Raw genomic sequence first — 21,163 nt, forward strand, 5'->3', positions numbered from 1 at the left:
TGTCCGGCTGAAATTGTAAACCATTACCCCTTGTCCTATCACTACAGTTCCTAATGAAGAGTCCCTCCCCAGCATCCTTGTAGGCTCCCTTCAGATATTGGAAGGCTGCTATGAGGTCTCCACGCAGCCTTCTCTTCTCCAGGCTGAACAGCCCCAACTTTCTCTGCCTGTCTTCATACGGGAGGTGCTCCAGCCCCCTTATCATCCTCGTGGCCCTCCTCTGGACTTGCTCCAACAGCTCCATGTGCTTCTTATGTTGAGGACATCAGAACTGTACACAATACTCCAAGTGAGGTCTCACAAGAGCAGAGGGGCAGGATCACCTCCTTTGACCTGCTGGTCACACTTCTTTTGATGCAGCCCAGTGCACAGTGCAGGGCTGCAAGTGCACACTGCCAGCTCATGTTCAGTATGCTTCCTTTTTACATTTGGGCCTTATTAGAAAGTTTTTGTTCATCCATGCAGGCTTCTCAGCATTTCTGCTTGACTCCCTACTATTCTTATCCCTTTCCTTCCCCTGTGCTTCCTGGCCGAAAGAAAAAGGCCATCTAGAATTTCAACTGGAATAGATGGACCACACAAAGCCCCCTGTAACACAGGACTGGTTTGTGTTCTAAAGGGGTGAGAGAGTGACTGACCAAAATAAAAATTTCAATACAATTAAAAGGAAAAAAAAAAAAGGTAAAATACCTATGTGTTTAGGTTTTAAAACTGTGCATGGAAATCAGCTACAAATACAAGTTTCACATTATCAGTACTGTAAGCCATGACACCGCTTTCATCCCAGGGCAGACTCCAAAATGCTCTGTGGCACTTGAGAACAATTTCTCATATGTAAGGACGCACGTCTGTTGCTTTTTTGGATATTAATTATACAGTCATCTGCAAATAGCTATATGTAAAACAAAAAGATTACACAACGTCACAGCTCTGATGGTCAAGCAACTAAGCATGCAAACCATCATTTATTAATACAACTTAATGAAAAGAATGCCAGTAGTTACCTTGTGTTCTGTGTCGTTATACTATACAGTGATATTATATAGAGTTCAAATGGATATTCTAAGTGATGCCCTATTTCCATTAGTCTACATTGAGTCATCCAAGAGAGAGGAGAGTAGGGGAGAGAGGAAGCAAGGGAGAAAGGCAGCTGACTCTTCCCTCCTCTTCAAAAAGTAATAACTGCATGCAGTAATTTGTACAAGTGTCGTACATCCTCATGAGCTTCATTTTCTCCTCACAGAAGAGAGCGCATGACTAAGGAGAGCCACTGCTCCTCAACACATGCCTTTCCACTCTGGCAACTGCAGACTGAATACACAAGGAAAAGTAAACACACTTTACAGTTTTAAAAATCTACTCACTTGTGAAAGTCATATGGACATCTGGCCAGCCACTTCATAAGCACTGATAATACTTCATAAAAAATGATTTAACAAGATGCTTAACAAGTTGCATTCAGAAAGGGAGGACTGAAAGGGACAACATCTGCCCAAGTCCAGTTCAGCTCCTTACTGTCTCAGGCGATCACAAAATATGGCTCCTTCCCTAAACTGGCAAGTATGGGTTTAGTTTTAAGTTAGAATACATGGAGTACACAAGACATGATCTTAATAAAGCAACCTGGAAGTAACAAAAATGCATTGAATGCAAAGAATAGAGTTTTTATCTTCAGATGGCAAGTGATGCAGTGGATAATATTGCACAATGGAATGCATGACAAGTTATTCCACGTACAGCATACTGTTAAACTTACTTTGAAATACCAGTATATGAACTATACCATCTGCACTATCTGGTACGGTAAGACTTTACTTAAAAAGTCACCATCTGAAATAAAATGCAATGTAACATAGTGCCAATTATTTTTGCTACTTTTAAGACCAAAAAAAAGATTTCATGGTTTTAGTGATTGATTTCAAATACACTTTGCATTACAAAGATTGTTTAAAGTACAAGTTCAAAGGGAACAAGAACAACATTGAGAACATTGTGTAATGATTTTACACATCTGAAAAATACTTAAATCAGTCCAGATACATTTTCAACTCAGTGAAAGCAGTCTTTGCATATAAACGGTTAATCCAATGACTTTGGACAACTGTATGCTTTCTATGCAATAGGAAAACCTAACTCCAACATTCCTAGCAAAGCCGTACCTTCCTGTGAAAACTAATACAGCTACATTGAGATTGCTTTATTTGTTATAGATACTTCTGTGTTCCTTGCTATGCTAGCAAAGATCTCATTTAAATAAAATAATTGAGACTAAAACACTTTGGTGCAATATACCTATGATAAGAACTTGATTTCTTTTAACATGATTTAGGATTTCCTCTTAGGGAAGTCAAATACTATTTTCCAAGCCTCACTTTTTTCTTCTCGTTTTTCTTTTAAGCTCTCAGTTAAAAGTACTATATAAGTACTGTTCTAAGGAATTCTGTTAGCCTCTAATTACTCGCCAGAAGTACTTAACAAGAAGAAATGCAAAGGCCTCATCTGCAGCATGATCAGCAGTTAAAATACTCAGATACCAGATGCTGAGCTTAGTCAAGGTATGGAATTTCATCATCATTTGACTTTTAATAAGAAAGCAGATCTGTAGGCTTTTCCACTGGGGGTGGACACCTAGTTAGATGCAAAACAGGACTCCAGGATACATTACCCTGCAATAATAAAGCATGCCTTGCTATATGAAAAATAGTCTTCTGCCAGCATGTCCCACCCTTACTTCCAAAAACAAACCCAACTTTACAGACAGAATTCTATCCCACCTAATACTGTGTTTGTGCCTTTATAATATCTTAAAATTATGCTGTAAAAAAATGGCTATCTGGAAAGTCTACAAAGCCTATACCAACTGTTAGGTAAAATAAGCTGCACCTCATTTCCTTAAATTCCTCATCCCCACCTGAAAGACAGTAAGATATAGCAGAGTCATCCATCTTCAGCATCATACAGTTATTTGTGCTGTCAACAGTAGCAACATTTCACAACAGAAGTAGAGGCATCTTTGCAGCACATAAATAAAATTATAGACCAAAAATGCACCCTAATTCCCAAGACCTATGAGGTACCTGTATATACACGTAACCTCATGTTCTAGCACTATGACTTAATGTTACCAGTGTACTGCATACAAAGCAGCATAACCTAGACTACTCAGAAAATCAGTCAATCATTTTTCAAAAACACCACAAAGAACTCAAGTCTGGAAGTAGATAACAATCAGTAAGATAGCTCAGTGGGGTAGCTTTAATTAAAGTAACCTATATAGTGTGACATACAATTCTTAAAACCGCATAGCTGACAATTCTCATATTTACAATACCCGCCCATCCCTCCCCCCCAGAAAAAAAAAAAAAGAAACCAAATCTAGCTAATCAGGAAAGTGTAATAATATTTCTATGAGAAAAACTGTAATGATGAATACTAGAGACACAGTTTACAAAGTTTTTCTTTGGGGAGAGTTATAAAGAATTCACAGTAGCTTTTTAATATGTACCAGTATAAACCCCAGGGATGAATTCTTGAAAATGTTTCATTTTTTGAGTTACATATATTGCTACAGCTGATCTCACAGAAGGACAAAGCTCAATGATATCCTATTTCAGAGTCATCCATAGCATTATAGCTAGGAGAAGAAAGCTTTCTATAAATGAATTAAAACTTAACACAAAAAGATGAGTTCGCCTTCATCTCTTTCTCAAGTTTAAACGTGTCATGCACTAAAATTCTCATCTTATTTCAAAGCACTGGATTTTAGCCTTCCTTCATTTTCACTTTGAGATACTCACATGAAAGGCTTTGTTGGGGTCTTTTCTTGTATACCTGATGTCTTTCTATAATGCAATGGAAAAATCTAAAGTTTTCTAACTAAAAAAATATTTACACACAAAATGTAGTTAAAAAAAAAAGTCAACTCAACCTCCACATTCGTATGATGTAGATAAGAAGCTACAGTAAGTTATGTGTTTATAGTATCCACTTTTAAAAAATCCTATCAGTTCTATTCTTCACTACGCATTGTTCTCTTGAACCACAGTTTCAGTCCTGCGTTTGTCACACAATGCAAATGGTGAATTCATATTACGAGAACAGTAAAGCAACCACCTTCAAATGAGAGTAACTGTTGACAACTCTTAAACTGGAATTGAATTACCTACGTACAAGAGAAAGACTCCAGCTCACCATCACTGCTCAGCTGCCTCTATCCCTCTACACACTTTATTAGAAAGGTTAATCAAAATTTCTGCTGAAAAGTCCACTGAGGATCACAGCAAAAGATCATATGATCTATGAATTCAAGGTTCTACAGGCCAAGACCCTGGTGTCCTCTGAGGAAAGAGTACAAGCTATAAGGAAATAAATATACCAATTTATAGCTTTAAGGCAATCTGGACTATGAAGTGATGAAACTCCGAAGGCAACCCAAAAGTGAGATGATATGGCCAACTACCTTAGGCATCATACAGATTAGTTTCAGAAAATTAATCAGAACTCTCGAGAACTTCCTCTGTGGCCTCTACAGTACACATAGAAACTACTTTTACAGGACGTTAGACAGCTTGAGAAGGTGTCCATGGATTGACTTGAAGCCTCAAATTTAATTTCCTTTAAAATTTTATTTATCCTGTATTTTCTCAGTGAAAGACAATGATGAGTGTTGAAGTGAATATAACTGCTCCATTAAGGAAGGACAACACTTTTGGCATTGAAGAAGGATGATGGAGTACCTGCAGTACCAACCTGGAAACCTGTCATGGTTTAACCCAGCTGTCAACTAAGTACCAAGCAGCTGCTCGCTCACTCTCCCCACCTCAGAGGGATGGGGAGGAGAATCAGGATAAAAAACCAAAACCCATGGGCTGGGATAAGAACAGTTTAATTATTAAGTATAATACTAATACTGATAATAATAATGAAAAGGAAAATAAGAAAGAGATATAAAACTAAAAGAAAAAAAAAGAAAAAAACAACCACTAATCAAAAAAATCCAAACAAATGAAAAAAACCAAACAACCCACCAAACAGCAGTGATGCACAATACGATGTCTCACCACCCAAAGACCAACACTCAGCCCATCCCCGAGCAGTGATCGGCCCCACCTGGCCAATTCCAACCCATTTATACACATGCTGTGGTACAGAATACCCCTTGGCTAGTTCAGGTCAGGTGTCCTGTCTCTTCTCCTTCCTGGCTTCTTGTGCCTCTCCTCACTGGCAGAGCACGAGAGACTGAAAAAGTCCTTGATCAGGGTAAGTGCTACACGGCAACAACTAAAACATTGGTGTGTTATCAGCATTGTTCTCAGACAAAAGCCGAAACACAGCACTGCCCCAGCTGCTAGGAAGGAAAATAACTCCACCCCAGACAAAACCAGGACAAAACCAAGTGAAAAGTCAGAGCCTTTCTTTCACTGGCATTCACAGTAGGAGGGAACTGAGGCAATGTCATGATTATTCTTGTCTTCATTCTCTCATGTACCCCAAATTAGTGAACACAAGAGGTTAAGACAAAAAAGTTTACATGACTGCGCATTTATATAAGGTTTACCTGCATATACCTCCAGTGGAATATTGGCAGAACAATTGCCCTAGATTCTCACCTTCCTGAAATTTAGTATCCAAATACCAAACCTGAAGTAAAGAAGGGAGTCTCACAAGAAATCTTCTCCAGGCCATTGCTAGAAGGAACCATCTGATTGGTTCCGTTTTCAGAGATAAATGCAACTGTTAATAAAAGAACCTCACGGCAATGACATTTAATCCTAAATACTGTGGTTTGTGGTGTGAGAGAATTTCAGCAATTGTTCCAGGATCCTCACAACCTTTTAACAGGTCAACAACCTGTTTATATTTTTACTCTTCACAATGTTCATTTGCAAGTTGTGACAAGTGGCAGGAGAACCACCAGCCCTGGAGCCATGATACACTCTGTGGGAAGTGCCACTGGCAGGTATCTAAGGTTCTGCTCTTCTCATATGAAGTTACTGAGAAATATGAGATGCTATAAAGCATGCTAATTACAGCAATCTACAGAAAATGAAGCCACAAACTCATCATGTGGAAGAACAAATAACTGATTCACTACCATCTCAGATACCTTAATGGATTCAACATACATTATATGCATCAATTTCTATGGCTGTCACCTTATTATTATGGGGACATTAACAGACAACAGATGTGTTTATGTCAGGGAAAGACCTATGCCAACTAATATAGATTACAGGTTCATATATAATGTACTACAGTAAGGTGTACAAATCAACCTCCTTCCTCTTGGTTCTGCTAAATGGAGGCTCAGTTCTCAGCTCTCCCTCTAGAAATGTTACAATCTTTCTGTTACCTGAACAGGTCATCACTGTAGAATAGGTATAAAGCCTTAATTAAAAAACAAACAAACAAACAAAAAAAAAAAACAAAAACACACACACACACAAAAAAAAAAAACACACCAAAAAAAACCTCCCAAAAAAACCCTGCCAACTTTTTTAATATTAGCATAACTGAAAGCTGTCAGAGGAACATACACGGTGATAATCATACGAACTCAGAATAAAAGTTCCTCTAGCCTGTTTCTGAAAGCAATAAAGTTTGTTAGAGGATAAGGAGACAGGCAAATGTGTTCCTTCCTCCTGTATATCCTTCTAATTACCAGCAGTTTACCTCATAATTCAAAGATTAAATCCAGACCTATCCTTCACAACTTCGTGAATGACCTTCACTTTTGAACTCATTTATACCTTTGGCCTCCAGGTAGTAGCATGTTACACAACACCATGCAGTTAGAAACTTTTTCTTCTCTTAAAAACCAAAACAAAAACCTGACTATTTCTCCCTAAGTAGGGCCTGTCTTCAGCTCTATGGAAGATACACTGTACTTCTAACTGATCATTCTTGTCTTCTCCCTCTGTGTCTTCTGTGTCATTTTTGGTTTATGATGGCTAATATTTGAGATGGTATTTACACAAAAAGAATTTCTGCAATAACATGATGGAAGCTTTGATTTTGTTCTCCTTTCTTTTCATATTATTTTCTGAAGGTTTACTTATTTTTTAGACTACTGCTGAACACTGAGTCACTATCTTCAAGCTATTATCCAATGACCCTGTAATTCTTATCCAGAATAATGTAACTTGTTTAGACTCACTCTTACACATGCCTAGCTGCAATTAAGTTCTTCAGATACATAAGTCTGTACACTTCAGCATGAAATGCCATTATTCTTTTATTATCCAAATAGTCCATTCCATCTTTCAGAATCCTCAGGCAACTTTTGGCAGTTCAGCTAAAAAAATAGCTTTTTTTTTTTTTTTTTGATAAGTGTCAGTTTTTCATAGCTTTTCCATGTCTTTGCCTTCTACCTGGAAGGTTAGTCACCTTTCCCCTCTAGGACTCAATAATGGGTATTTCACCTGTTTTGGATAGGATACACAATAGATGTGATAAATGTATAAGCACCATGCAAATCATAATGATTGAAAAGTCTGTGGTATGAGATTAAAGAAGTTGCTGACAAAAAAATAAATAGAAATGCTCAAGTAGCACCTGATTCAGGAGTATTGCTGGTTCTCATGATCAAATATGAGAAGCAGCTGTGAGAGTTATCTCCCCTCCTTCCAGCTACATTTGTCCACAAGACTGCACTACCTAATGGAGAAGACTTCCACTGCAGTCACCCATACCTTTGTTCTTTCCTAATTCAATCAGCTCAGAATGAAGTATACCAAAAGGGAGTGTCAAAGCTCAACCTGATGCAATGCTGAGTCAAGTGCTCACAGGAAACAAGCACCAGAACTACAGGTATTGCACTAATAGTGATCTGTTCTCTAGTTAAATTCAAAGTGTTATTTTTGACCTATAAAGCCCTCTACCATTTGAGTCACTAGCCCCTTGCAGACTGCTCTTCTCCCATTTTATCTCAGTAATTCATACAACAAGATTGCATTCACCTGGGCATTCTCACAGAAGGGCACTTTAGTCCAGAAATTGATAAAGCTTTAATGCATGTTGAGCAGCTTATCTGTTTTCCTAGGACATCTTAGGCAAGAAATAGAAAGGATCTCAGAAGGAGGGAGATGTTGATGATAGATAACTTCAGAAATGACTGGAGAAAAAAGCCTCTTCCTCATACTACAAAAACTACCTCTACAAAATACAATTAGTGGTAACACAGCTACTGCAGCTTATGTGTTCACTCTCACATAAAATTCCACCTAGTGGTTTTTTTCCTTCTCAGACCACCTCTTTCAGCATCTCTGGAGCTGGACCCCATTAGAGTATGTTCGTAAACAGACTGCCTGGAGATATTCTGCCTACCATCTTCTTGAGAAGTAGAAGAACATGGATTTTCATGTGATGGAGCACAGTGGCTGCAGAATGCTGGAACTGATTTATACATCAGCAGATTTGATTTTTATTCATCTCAAGAGCAAGTATGTGTGACCTATCTAGAAAATTTAATAAGCCTCAATGGTTTTAGTAATTAAAAAAGGAGCAAAATACTAATTTCAGAGGAGGGAAAGAATTTCCATTACCTTGTTTCAGATATTCAGTAATTTCTTTAATTTCAATAAGAAATTTTAGAGGAAACATGCTACTTCAGTCTAACAAATTCAAATGCAAATGAAATTAATCCTGGTTCAATGACATGGAAACAAATACATTGATTAATCTATCTAGCTTATGTGTCTCTCTCGTGTCAAGGTGAAGACTCCCTACCACATGAGGAAAGAGAAGAAATTAAGGCCTATGACGAAAACAGGTGAATGACTCTATAGAAATGACAGGCTGAAAGTTGAGAATGGGCACCTTCTTCCACTTAAATCACTGCTGCAGGATTTATGGCACAATGTTTCAAGCCAGAAAGTCTATAAAATACTGAACATTTACAGTTTTGCATAAGAGTTCTCTGTAGTATTGGAGGTGGGGAAAAGGGGTGTGTTTTCTTCCAAACACCAAGAAAAAAACTCCATATATCAAAGATACTATACATTGATTTAATACTTCACTATTTTTGGTTTGGGTATTCCAGAAGGTATCTAAACTCTGCACATAGCAAACTATTTTGCAGGGGAAGAATGAGGTAGCCATTTATCTCACCTGAAGCATAGTTGCCTCGATGCTCAAACACTTACATACTTCTTCAGAACTCTCACAAGACTAAACTCACTTGCAAATTCTTCTGGGGGGAAAAAACAAACCTGGAACTATATTTAATTTCTGACTGATTTAGCAGAAGGTTACTACAGGAAGAATTCTTACTGTACCATAAAACAAAGCCAAACCCCCTCAAATCAGTCATCCTCATAATCTAAGAGGTCCCACAGCTGTCTAGACACAGTTAAAGTTATAATAATGTATTGTTTCAGCTATTTTCTTAAGATAAATCTTACATTCTTTTCTAGAAAGGAACCATAAACTCTCAAAAAAATGAGGCAGCATTTGCTATATGGTTTGTGGACAAAATTATGCAGCAGTGAACAAATTTCTTCACAATCTGGATGTTAAGAAATTTCTCTTACGAAGCAGAATCACTGATACTTGATTGTTCTGTTGTTCTCTTAAATAGTAAGATGTTTTAATTAAAACTGAAAAATAAAATTAGTATTACCCTAGCAGTCTAGTCATTAAAATAGCACTCCACTCTACTAGACTATAGACAGAGAAGCTAGATGAGTGTCCATGGCCAGCACTGCCACCCGTTCAAGTGAAAGAGAGAGGAAACTCCACCTTCCCTTGCCTTCTGTTTCAGTGTTCAGAAACAGAACAGTTCAGAGGTAAGAGGAGAAGTGATTAAGAAAACTGTAGTGATACTATTAAAAAAAAAAAGCCAAGAAAGACACTTGGAACAAGGCATGTATTTGTCATTTTAGTTATGTGCCTTCAGCCATAACGTGCCTTTTTTTTCTGTAAAAAGAAAAGTTTTACTTTGCAATCTGAACAATGTAATTGCTGGAACTTTATATAATTGTTTCTCTCATGCTATCTAAGGTCTGATATTTAAATAAAGCATTCCACCTTCAGCCAGTTTGTGCCTGCCTCACATAATGCCAATGCGTAACAATATGACTCCCACATAACATTAGGTAATCTTTACTCAGCTTTATCAGCTTTAAAGGTGTAACCCAAATTAAATACAACCCAGCCTACAAACAGATGTATATGACCAGCAAATGGAGACATGGAAAAGGTATGAAGCTTTGTCAGGGGAAGTTTAGACTGGACATCAGGAAAAGGTTCTTCACTGAGGGGATGGTCAGTCACTGGAACAGGCTCCTCAGGGAAGTAGTCATGTCATCAAAGCTGTCAGAGTTCAAGCAGTGTCTGGATGATGCCCTTAGTCATATGGTTTAGTTTTAGGTAGTCCTGCAAAGAGCAAGGAGTTGGACTTAATGATCCTTATGGGTCCCTTCCAGCATAAGGTATTCTATGTGTAGATCCCCATTTAATCAGATGAAGCTCTCTGTTTACAAAACCTTTTATAGGATCAGGAGCAAACCAAAGTTTTACTATAAAAAAAAATACTGCATTTAAATAAGAATGTAAGTGGAAAAAGAGGTCTAGAACAGGAGAACCATCAAAAGATATAAACTATGTTTCCCCAAGGACAAATGTCAACTTAAAGTTTCGCTGAGGAAAGGTTTGAAGGCCTCAGAAATGTAAATGCTACAGAACAACTCTTTTGAGGTGTAATTCCCAGCAGACCTAGATGTCTTTGAGAGAACGCACATGCACGAGGTACTCCGGCATAACATTATGGCTGCTGTCTGACAAAATTTTGACAAAAATGACTGACAAAAATCCTGCAATGTGTTTAGAGCTTATAATATTGAAGGCTCATATATCTAATAGGATATCTGTCTGCCCTCAGAAAAGGTTATGGAAATAATTTAAAATGTAAGAATACTGAGTATAAGCAGATACGATTACTAAGGCAATAAAAATTCAGAGAAAAAGAATTCCATCTAAGATTCCGCTGAAGCCACAGGGATATCAAAAACCATGCATAAGATCACCTCAAAATGTCTTACAGCTGCCTTTGAATTTCATATGCCAACCACAGACTTGACACTTCCCAAATAGTTTCTATTTGAAATGTTACAATAAAAGTACACACCTCATACTCTACACTTATACACAATGTGTTTATATTCCTAGGGAGTCTCATTAACCTCAGTGCAACCAGTACACTGAGAGATAAACTCACAAAAGTCTGGTTGTTCTTTAACTGCCCATGACAGCACAAACCACCAATTAGAATACATGCACAGATGGCTAATTGGTTTTATCACAGCTCTGGGAAGGGGAACACCACCTTTCCCAGTTTCTCTGAAGGCCAGTACCAGCAGCACAAAACCAATTCATTTATTCACATCCCCTCAGGTTCTGTTGCCCTCCTTGGTCTAATGAAAAAAGAAAAAAAGAAGAAAAGTTTTACAGTAGCTTACCAAAGACACTCAACATCCCCAATACAATTTTAAGTAGGTCTTCAGTATACACATCAATTTCATCTCTTAGTTATTTTTGAAATTCTAAGACAATTGTCACATAAATGCCAAATTCTAAACTTTTCAGAACAAGAACAAAGTCTAGGAGACTCACAATTAAGTTGTCAGGACTGGCAACACTGAAAGTCCAATATAAAAAATGAGTAAAATAAGTGCAAGAAACTAAAGGGGCAGCTAAAGATAAATTTTAACAAAGCATTTTGTTTCAAATCCATTGTATGTAACATTGTCGCTTCCTCTAAAATACCTATTGATCCAGATCTCTTTCATACAGATTTATCTGTAGCTATCTTGTTAACAGGAAGACTAGATCACGGGTGCTGTAATTAAGTTTAAACAGTGACAGCAGTAATAGCTTCCATCCCAAAACGGATCAGCGGTATGTAGGGCATGCATCAGTTTCATGCCTATTTGCTAAAATTGTCTCCCATTGGGAGACTGAAGACTCTACAGAAAGAGTTGAATTCCAAAGGACTTTGTGCTCCAAATATTAGATACCATCTTCCCTCACACTCCTAAACTCTTGCCTCCCTAAAACTTCTTCTGATGCTGCCTTTGCTTCTAGCCCTCCATACCCACTCTTGTGCTCTTACCCTTCATACATACCCATACACACCAATGTTCTTTTCCAACACCTTCCCACACCCTGCATATTCCATATTAGGCTCCTTTTTCTGTATATATTAGAAGCACTGAATATACTCAGTGGAAAAATAGCTTCCTTGCTCTCACATCCTCCAGGTGCCTTTGATTAACATCTGAAACCTGAGGGATATGTCCCAGTAGCAGTCTGGCTCTGCCCCTTTTCAGATGGAAGTCCCATCTCATGCTTCAGTATGTGCACAGGTAGGTTAGCACTGATCCTATAAGGAGTCAAGTGTACTTCTTCAGTATGAAATCCTAGAAAGTTTCAGCTATGCTTTGAGAAGTCTGTAATAAGCATTCATTAAAAGTATTCTTAAGGTGCCAAGTTTGGAAATTTGGATAAAAACACAAAAGCTGAAGAAAAATTCTTCTTGGAATAAAGACTGTCCCTTGCTGAACTTCAAGTGTTTGAGACAATAAGGATTTCTAATGCAATTTCTAAAACTACTGATTTTCTGTAATTTATAAAATTACTGATCATTCTTACACCTCCTTAACTTTCCTGAAAATTGGCATCTGCAAAGTGATGCAGCTGACAGCCTGGCTTTGCAGATCACACATGCTATCAAGTGAGGAGAAGAACAGCTCTTCCTGCCTCGCCGCAGTTGTTGGCTGCACTTGTTCACCTTCATGAATGTGGAGAAAAAGCAAGTAGAGTAATTTGGATTTTTTTCAGCATAAAGAATACGGGATATCCTCCATCTCATCCTTCATAGTCTATACTCATTTCTACACTGGTCTATTTCTGCTTCAGACAAGTGATGAGACTGAAATGACTCGCACAATGATTTTTTGATAGGCCTACTTACTGACCATGTATTTTTAAAAAAACAGCTGGCAATTGTCAGTGAAGAAATTCAAATCTATCTTTGAAAAGTGTAGCTTAATAGTGCTGGCTTGCTGAGGACTGTTTAATGTGATGATTAACAGCAAAAGCTGCCAGTAGTATTTACAAAGAACTGAAACTAATTCTTGTCCCATACCTGAATAGTTAGACTATCATTTTCTTACCCTAATTCTTCCCTGCTTGTAGCAGGAGTCTATCATAAAACAAATGAAACAGCCTTTGCAGCCACATCATTCCAAAGATTAAGCAATACCTGTGCAGTGCCATTTCCCAAGCCATTTCAATGCAAATGAAGAAGTTACAGAGGCTCTTTCACAAGACGGGGAATACCAGAGGTTACTAGGTGAGAGCATGTAGAGGTCTTTGTGCAACTCTGGGAAAGACAATACAGGTTTCAAAGTTGGTGCATTGTTTGATATGATCTCAAATTTCAAGGGGTTTGGGTTTGATATTTCCTTGTGCTAAATTAATACACTTCAGCCTCTATTCTTACTCTGCCAACTGTATTCTCCTAAAGCTCAACTTTTAAGAAGGCAGGGGCCAAGATATCATTGAATATTAAACTGTATAATATGCCTCCATTGCATAAACTGTAGCAAACAACACACAGCAAGTGCATCTCTGGGGTCACTTTCCAGAAATATTCATTTACATTTTTTAATTGCTGCTTTTCATTTCAAACCCAGGTAATACAAACAACATTAAGCCTGCCCTTATCAAACAGCTGTTCTTTAACCAAAATCTCAAGTCAAAGTAAAGAAAATGAATACCAATAAAAGGCATAAACCCTTTTCCATACGATGCACTGTGAAGATGGTGTATTAGTATCAGAAAAACAAACAAACAAAAATAGCAGCAGGTTTCTAAACATACATGCAAGAAAAAAAGCCACAAAATCAAACCCTCAATTTATTATGTCAGCATAAAGCTAAAAACCCACAAATCCAGCTCTTCCTTTAGCAAAGGCCAATGCATGAATGAAGATACACAGAACAGTGTAGAAACAAACACACAAAACCCAAAAAAAACCCAGAAAAAAATATCCCCAAGCCCCAAAACCACACAAGAAAATTTAAATCTAAAATGCTACAAGGATTCCCTGATTCACACATTACATATAACTAGCATATTTTAATGCATGTAAATCCTTCCTGAACAAAACAAGATGTTAACGTAAGCTTGGCATAACTCCAGCCAACATATTAATATGAAAAAATTACTGTTACACCCCTTAATGTAAACAATTAAAACAGATTCCTTATATTTCTTTTATCACAGAAGTTAGGAAAAAAGTAGGGTGGTTAATGCTTACCTGTTAATTTGCACTGAAAAATGTAGTTTTGTCTAAATAAAGTATCTAAAGAGCAGATTTAGTTTGCTACTTTCTAGTAGAAAGGTCATTACACTTGAAACATCAGAAATAAAGCACGCTTCCACAAGAAGGTGCCAAAATTCAGTTTTAGAAAAAGTTCATTTCATTGTTTTTGACCAAAAGGCTAAAAAAACCATACTAATCCAAAAAACACATTAGAGAGGATAAAACTTAATTGTATTATGAGGGCAAAGGAAAGCAATACTGAGTAACTTTTATCTGACTTCATCTTTGTATTTCCAAGGCTATCCTCCCTTCATAGTACTGTAGCATCTGAATATCTTCAAGATGTGTTAAAAAAATGTAGCTTCAATATCCACTGAAAGAGATAATAATTTCCTTCTCCCTCAGATGGAAAATTAAGGCTTAGATGTTTAATAACTTGCCAAAAGCAACACAGCACTTTCTCTGCCAGAAGAAAAGAAATTCTACTTGAATGCAGCTTGGCTCTGAGGTTAGAAGTACTGTGAAATCTGATGTATTCATTTAGTCCTGGCCTTTTATATAATTTTTTTTCTGTTAAGAGGTTGGCAAACTCCAATGACAGCATTTCCTTCGATGTCACTTTAATGTCTTCCACTCAATAGAACAACTTCAGGGTTTTAAAGTTTGCTATTAAACTATTACCATGGCTTAAGATTAGCATCAACAATTAGTATTAAAGACATGAAATAAAAATAAATTTAAGGCATTATGCACAATAGCATAAGCATCTCATGTTTAGTCCCTCTGCTCAAGTCTTCCTTCCAAAAACATTTCTTTCACTCACTGTAATCTATTAAGACATGCCTCTATTATTGCATTCCCTTTAAAAAAAGAAATTATGTTTCCTAATAATAGTAATTACTGAAGTGTTGGAATGGAAGGATACAGCCTCTTCAGGAAGGACAGGAAGGGGAAGTGAAGAGGGGATTTCATCCTTTATGTCACTGACCAGCTGCAATGCATGGAGCTGGGGATGGATGAGGAGCCAATCAAGAGCTGACAGGTCAGGATTGAAGGGAGGGCAGAGACAGGTGACAGGTCTCCTACCACCCACCCAAAAGCTGGAGAGGGACTTTTTACAAGGGCATGTAGTGACAAGACAAGAGGTCATGGCTTTAAACTGAAAAAGGGGAGCTTTAGATTAAGTATTAGAAAGAAACTCTTCACTATGAGAGTGGTGAGACACCTGGAACAGCTTGCCCAGCGGACTTTGTGGATGCCCCATCCCTGGCAGTGTTAAAAGCCAGGCTGGATGGGGCTTTGATCAACCTGGTCTAGTGGGAGGTGTCCCTGCCCATAGCAGGGGGGTTGGAAGTAGATGAACTTTAAGGTCCCTTCCAAGCCAAATCACTTTATGATTCTGTGCTTAGCAAGTAAGTGCTGAACTGAACTGACTGCAAAGCAGCCATGACTACAGAATACTTGCAATATTTTAAAAGCCCTAGAATTCACTCATGTCACAACTACAGCACACACTTCAGAGAAAATGTGCTGTAATTCACTCAACTTAATGTGAAAACTAATCACATTATGGAAATGCTCGGTCACTTCACCATAAATAGCACGGGGACAGCATTGCTTCTTTTCCATCATCTCTTTTCTTCTTGTATTTTTAACATACATTTCATATAAAGTGGATTTTTTTCATTTGTATTGTTTTCAATTAGAAAATTTCATGAACAAAAATATAGAAGGCAGCTTCTCAAATGTAACTCAGTCTTTGAGCTTTATTGGATCACTATCCATATGCATGCATAACTGTACATACCTATCAACGCACACGAACTTATTGTTTGCAAACCACTATGCACCCAGCCAACTCAGAGGTGCATATTACTCTGCTTCCACATGACCTTCCACTACCTAACCATGAATTGCTCAAAAATACTTGAGCATGTTTTGCTTTGACAGTGTGTAACCTAAACACTTCTAAAACAGTTTCACAGTTGGCAGTGCTGACTGTATGGCCTACTATATTTAAGCATTATAAACCTACAGCAATCATTTCAATTTAAATCATTCAACCCCAATTCCTAGCCTCTATCTTATTTAATGTTAAGCATATTATGAAAAAAAAAAAAAAATCCAACCTCTTTTCTATCTGCTCTCAGAGGAACTAACACTGCCCTTTCTCGCAGAATTTTTATTAGGACATCAACACTCCTTGGATTTAAGGCACCAAAAATTTAGCTTAGTCTTGATGAGTAGCAACTGCAAATAAAAGCCCCAAACATTGTATTGACCAATATGAATATAAGTACAGTCTTCAAGGTTACTGACAACAGTCAGAAAACAGCAGAAATATATTGCATTTAGCTCCCTAAAATTAGCATTAGTGGATCAGCATTAATACAGGCAATAGATTTGCAAAGTGTAATAAGGTTTCAAAAGACAAACAGGAAAGTCATTGTACATGACTCCAGGCTTTGTTTCACCTCCCTCACAACTGTAAAAGTCATGATTTTACGTATCAATACATTTTATAATATTTATAACCTACACAGTAGACTCGATTCTTAGGAGCTTGGGGGTTTTGTGTTTGGTGGGTTTTGTTTTTGTTTTAATTGCTTTGATTCATGTAGGGTTTCTTGTTTTTACACAAACAGAAACATAGACCAGACAAGGTTACATAAGAAGCAAATAAGGTCATCACAGGAAAACATTTTGCAGTAAGTACATGACTTCGTTGAGGAATGGCACCATTAAATGACTATAATTAAAATCCTTTCTTTACTGTGCACTATAAAAAGGAAATTACCTCCTGAATGAAAATCCAGTGACCTGGTACTCAGACACATCAGCTGTTGGCGCCTTCGATGAGCTGTGGGTTCTCAACTACATCTTTATTTACAGCACATTGCTAGATTTAAGATTTAACCCCATGATCTCTATGTCTGGATTTTTCATGGCCCAATAAGGGCAGGATTCTTTGCTTTCAAGAATAAAAGCCAGTGACAGATATCCAAGTTTGTCCTACTAATTATTTCCATTGAAAATAAACTTTGCCATTTTACTCAAGGTGGACAACTTATTTTATAACTTGTTATAAGTTATAAAATTTACACATTATCAGTTGGTAATCATTAAAATCTATTTTTGACTAACAGAATTGTTATACTAAATTTGCAATTTCTTCCAAGCAAGAAATACACAACAATGAGCCTCAGAAATTACATATGTATTCAAATTCTCAATTTACATTTTAGTATTAAGAAACATTTAATTGAGGCCTAGTAAATAGAAAATTAAAAAAAATTCCATATAATTTGTCTTAAGGAGCATTGAAAAGGAAACTGGAACTAAAATACATTAATACCGTGATTTAAAATTTTTGAGTAAATAAAACCATTTTAAAAGGTAGACAAGAAAAAAAAACCACAAAACTAAGTAAGTTTTATCTTTTAACAAATACATTATTACCTGCAGTTACTGTGAATCAGAAAGCCTTCTAATTGCTTTTTTTTTTTCTTTTTTCTGATTGGAGAACTGGTACATATCATTGCTTCAGGCTCATTTTTGCAGATACACTGAAGATGGAAACAAAGTATCCTGACTTTCAGCTTCCAACTAGCCTCCAGTCTCTGAATAAACTAGTGATCAAGAAAAATCTGCTGAAGATGTTATTTCTGCAGAAAGAATTATTACTGTCAACAGCTGATTCAGCATTTGAGAGGTTAGCAGTTTCACTTGAAACTTCAGCAGAAAGGTATTTCTTCCCCCTGCCCAGTTAAATTTTGCAATTCTTTTCCAGTTAAAACTATTTTAAATAATAGTGCTTTAAAGGTTGTCAAAACATTATAAAAAAGTAAAATTTATAATTACGGGGTTTTTTCACTCAAGTTGCCTTTAAAATGCTTTTCCACCACCCTACCTATTCGTATAATGCTTAAGTTAGTTGTGTAAGAACAAACACAAAATACTTAAAAGAATTTTCAATGGCATGTTTCAATGACATTCCCACCTCCCTCCACCAAACATTCAGAGAAAAATCTGCTTCCGCTCCACCAATTTCACTGCAGTCCCAAATAAGCTACATTCTTCATGAGTCTATTTGTCATAACAAAACTTACGGTTAAACCATTAGCTCAAGTCTTCATAATAACGGAGGTATAGAAATATTTCCTCTAACCATTTCATCTACACAAGTGTTTATATTCCGATCTGACTTCACAGCCCCTCTGTCACTGCTCAGTGCTGCCAACTGCTCTCCGGCAGCACTCCAGCTGCTTCCCAGTTGCACAGCTGGCATGGTCAAAACCCTCTACTTATATTTTACCCACTCAAATGGCTGGGATCCCAGTGGATTAAGCTGTTCCTGTGCACAGAGCAGATACCAATTTTACGAAGACCTGACACTCACCTTCCAAATCACTGATTCAAGTAGCTAATCTAGTCTCCTGCTTAGAAACACAGTATCGAAACCCTACATTTGATACAGCATGCCATAGGAAAATTGTAACAAACTGGGAACGTTTATTTACTTAAATGGACTAACAAGTGACAAGAGTGGTCTGCATTACTCTGTAACATGCAGAGTCAAACACATGGAGAGGGGGATGGTAGTAAAATTAGCAAAAAAAGCACAATAGATTAAAAAGGGTTGAAGCAATTGAAAACCCGAACTAGCCAAAGGGGTATTGCATACCACAGCACTTCATGCCCAGTATATCAACTGCAGAGGAGTTACCTGGAAGGGCAGGTTGCTGCTCAGGTCGGGCTGGGTACCGGTTGGTGGGTGGTGAACAATTGTATTGTGCATCACTGCTGTTTACTGGGGTTTTTTCTTTTGTCCCTTTCCCTTTTTAGTTTCATATTCTCTTCCCTCATTGTTTCCCTTATCACTAGTAGCAGTGGTTTCGTATTATACTTTAATTATTGGACTGTTCTTATCTCAACCCAGGGGGTTTACATTCTTTCGATTCTCCTCCCCATCCCACCCAGAATGGGAAGGAGAGAGTAAAGGGAGAGTGAGTGAATGGCTGCATGGTTCTGTGTTACTGGCTGGGCTTAAACCATGACAGGCCACAAAATACAAGAGGCAAAGAAACTTCTCATATAAAAGGCCCGGAGATTTTCCACGTTCATAAATCAAAATTAACACATTAAACCATTCCCTGGTAGATAACAAAAAGCAGAAGATGACACACCACAAACCCTAAAGACTTCAATAGTTTCTACAACATAACTGAGAACTGAAGAAGAAAAATATGCTTTTTATTGACATACAGCTTTTTGCTAAATAAATTTTAAGAAACAAAATACTTCCCACAAGGCAAAATATTTGACTGATTGGGATTAATTCCATCTAAAAAGTTTTTATGCAACAGAAAAAAAAGTTACTTTTCTTCAGAATGTCTCAAATTTTCTCCACAGACATTTCTTGAAATAGTTTTTGTAGGATATATTATTATGAAACAACTTTCATTTTTGCATCAACCTCACAGCAGGCAGCATTTTAAGAAGACTTCATTAATGACCTAATTTCCAATTGCACTTCTATAAAACATCATTGTCGTGGTTTAACTCAGAACCACAACCAGTAACTCAGAACCAGACAGCCATTCACTTACTCCCCCCCACTTCCCTTCACCTCCGGGTGGGATGGGGAAGAGAATCAAAAGAATGTAAACCCCACAGGTTGAGATAAGAACAGTTCAATAACTAAAGTATAATACAAAACTACTGCTACTACCACTAATAATGATAAGGAAAATAACAAGGGGAGAGGATATAAAACTAGAAGGGAGAAGGAAATAAAACAATAAATAGCAGTGATGCACAATAAAATTGCTCACCACCCACCAACCGACACCCAGCCCGACCCAAGCAGTGATCTTGGCCTTCCGGGGAACTGCACCCAGTTTATATACTGGACATGATGTGCTGTGGTATGGAATACCCCTTTGGCTAGTTCGGGTCAGGTGTCCTGTCTCTGCTCCCTTCTGGCTTCTTCTGCCTCTCCTCACTGTCAGAGCACGAGAGACTGAAAAGTCCTTGATCAGGGTAAGCACTACTTAGCAACAACAAAAACACCGGTGTGTTATCAGCATTGTTCTCAGACGAAAGTCGAAACACAGCACTGCACCAGCTACTAGGAAGGAGAATAATAACTGTTACAGCTGAACCCAGGATAATCACTTATCCCAGTGCAAATCAGTATCACTAAATACTCTATAATAATTTACTTATTCTTTAACTAAAGCATAGGAAAACAAGATATTAATCCAATGTATCATTAGCTGAATGTCTGTACATAAGGCCCTACTATACATTCACAGCACATTACCCACCCCTATGGGTCTCAGTGCTTATATCTGTATCGCACATTAATCACATCACTTCTTTGATTGCAATACAATACTAGTTGGTAGATGTAAGGACACAGTAAGTGTGCACACCACAAAATGGCTATGTAAAATAAGACTACATATTGAATAGCCTGCACATGCAAGTATGATTTATGGCTAAATGTCTGCTTCTCAGAAAACTCCTTCAATTGTTGAAGTCTCACCACATTGTTTTATGAGCTAATACATCTGGAATAGCACGGTTTATTTCCAACCCTTTATAACATACAACACATTCTAGATTTCATATTTTTATTTTATTCTACACCTACAAAACTATTAGTGGTACATATCAGAGGCAAAAAAAAAGTGGTTCTGGGCACAAGGCACCCACAAGTGGGTTGTGGGTGAGCAGGCATGCATGGAGGCAGCCTACATCTTCTTGAGCAGCACTGCTTCTCCATACCACCACCACCATGAGGCTCATCTGCATCCTCAGTGCAGGTGATCA

This window comes from Nestor notabilis, unplaced genomic scaffold, assembly GCF_000696875.1.
Source record: "Nestor notabilis isolate BGI_N333 unplaced genomic scaffold, ASM69687v1 scaffold14520, whole genome shotgun sequence".
NCBI classification, from domain to species: domain Eukaryota; kingdom Metazoa; phylum Chordata; class Aves; order Psittaciformes; family Psittacidae; genus Nestor; species Nestor notabilis.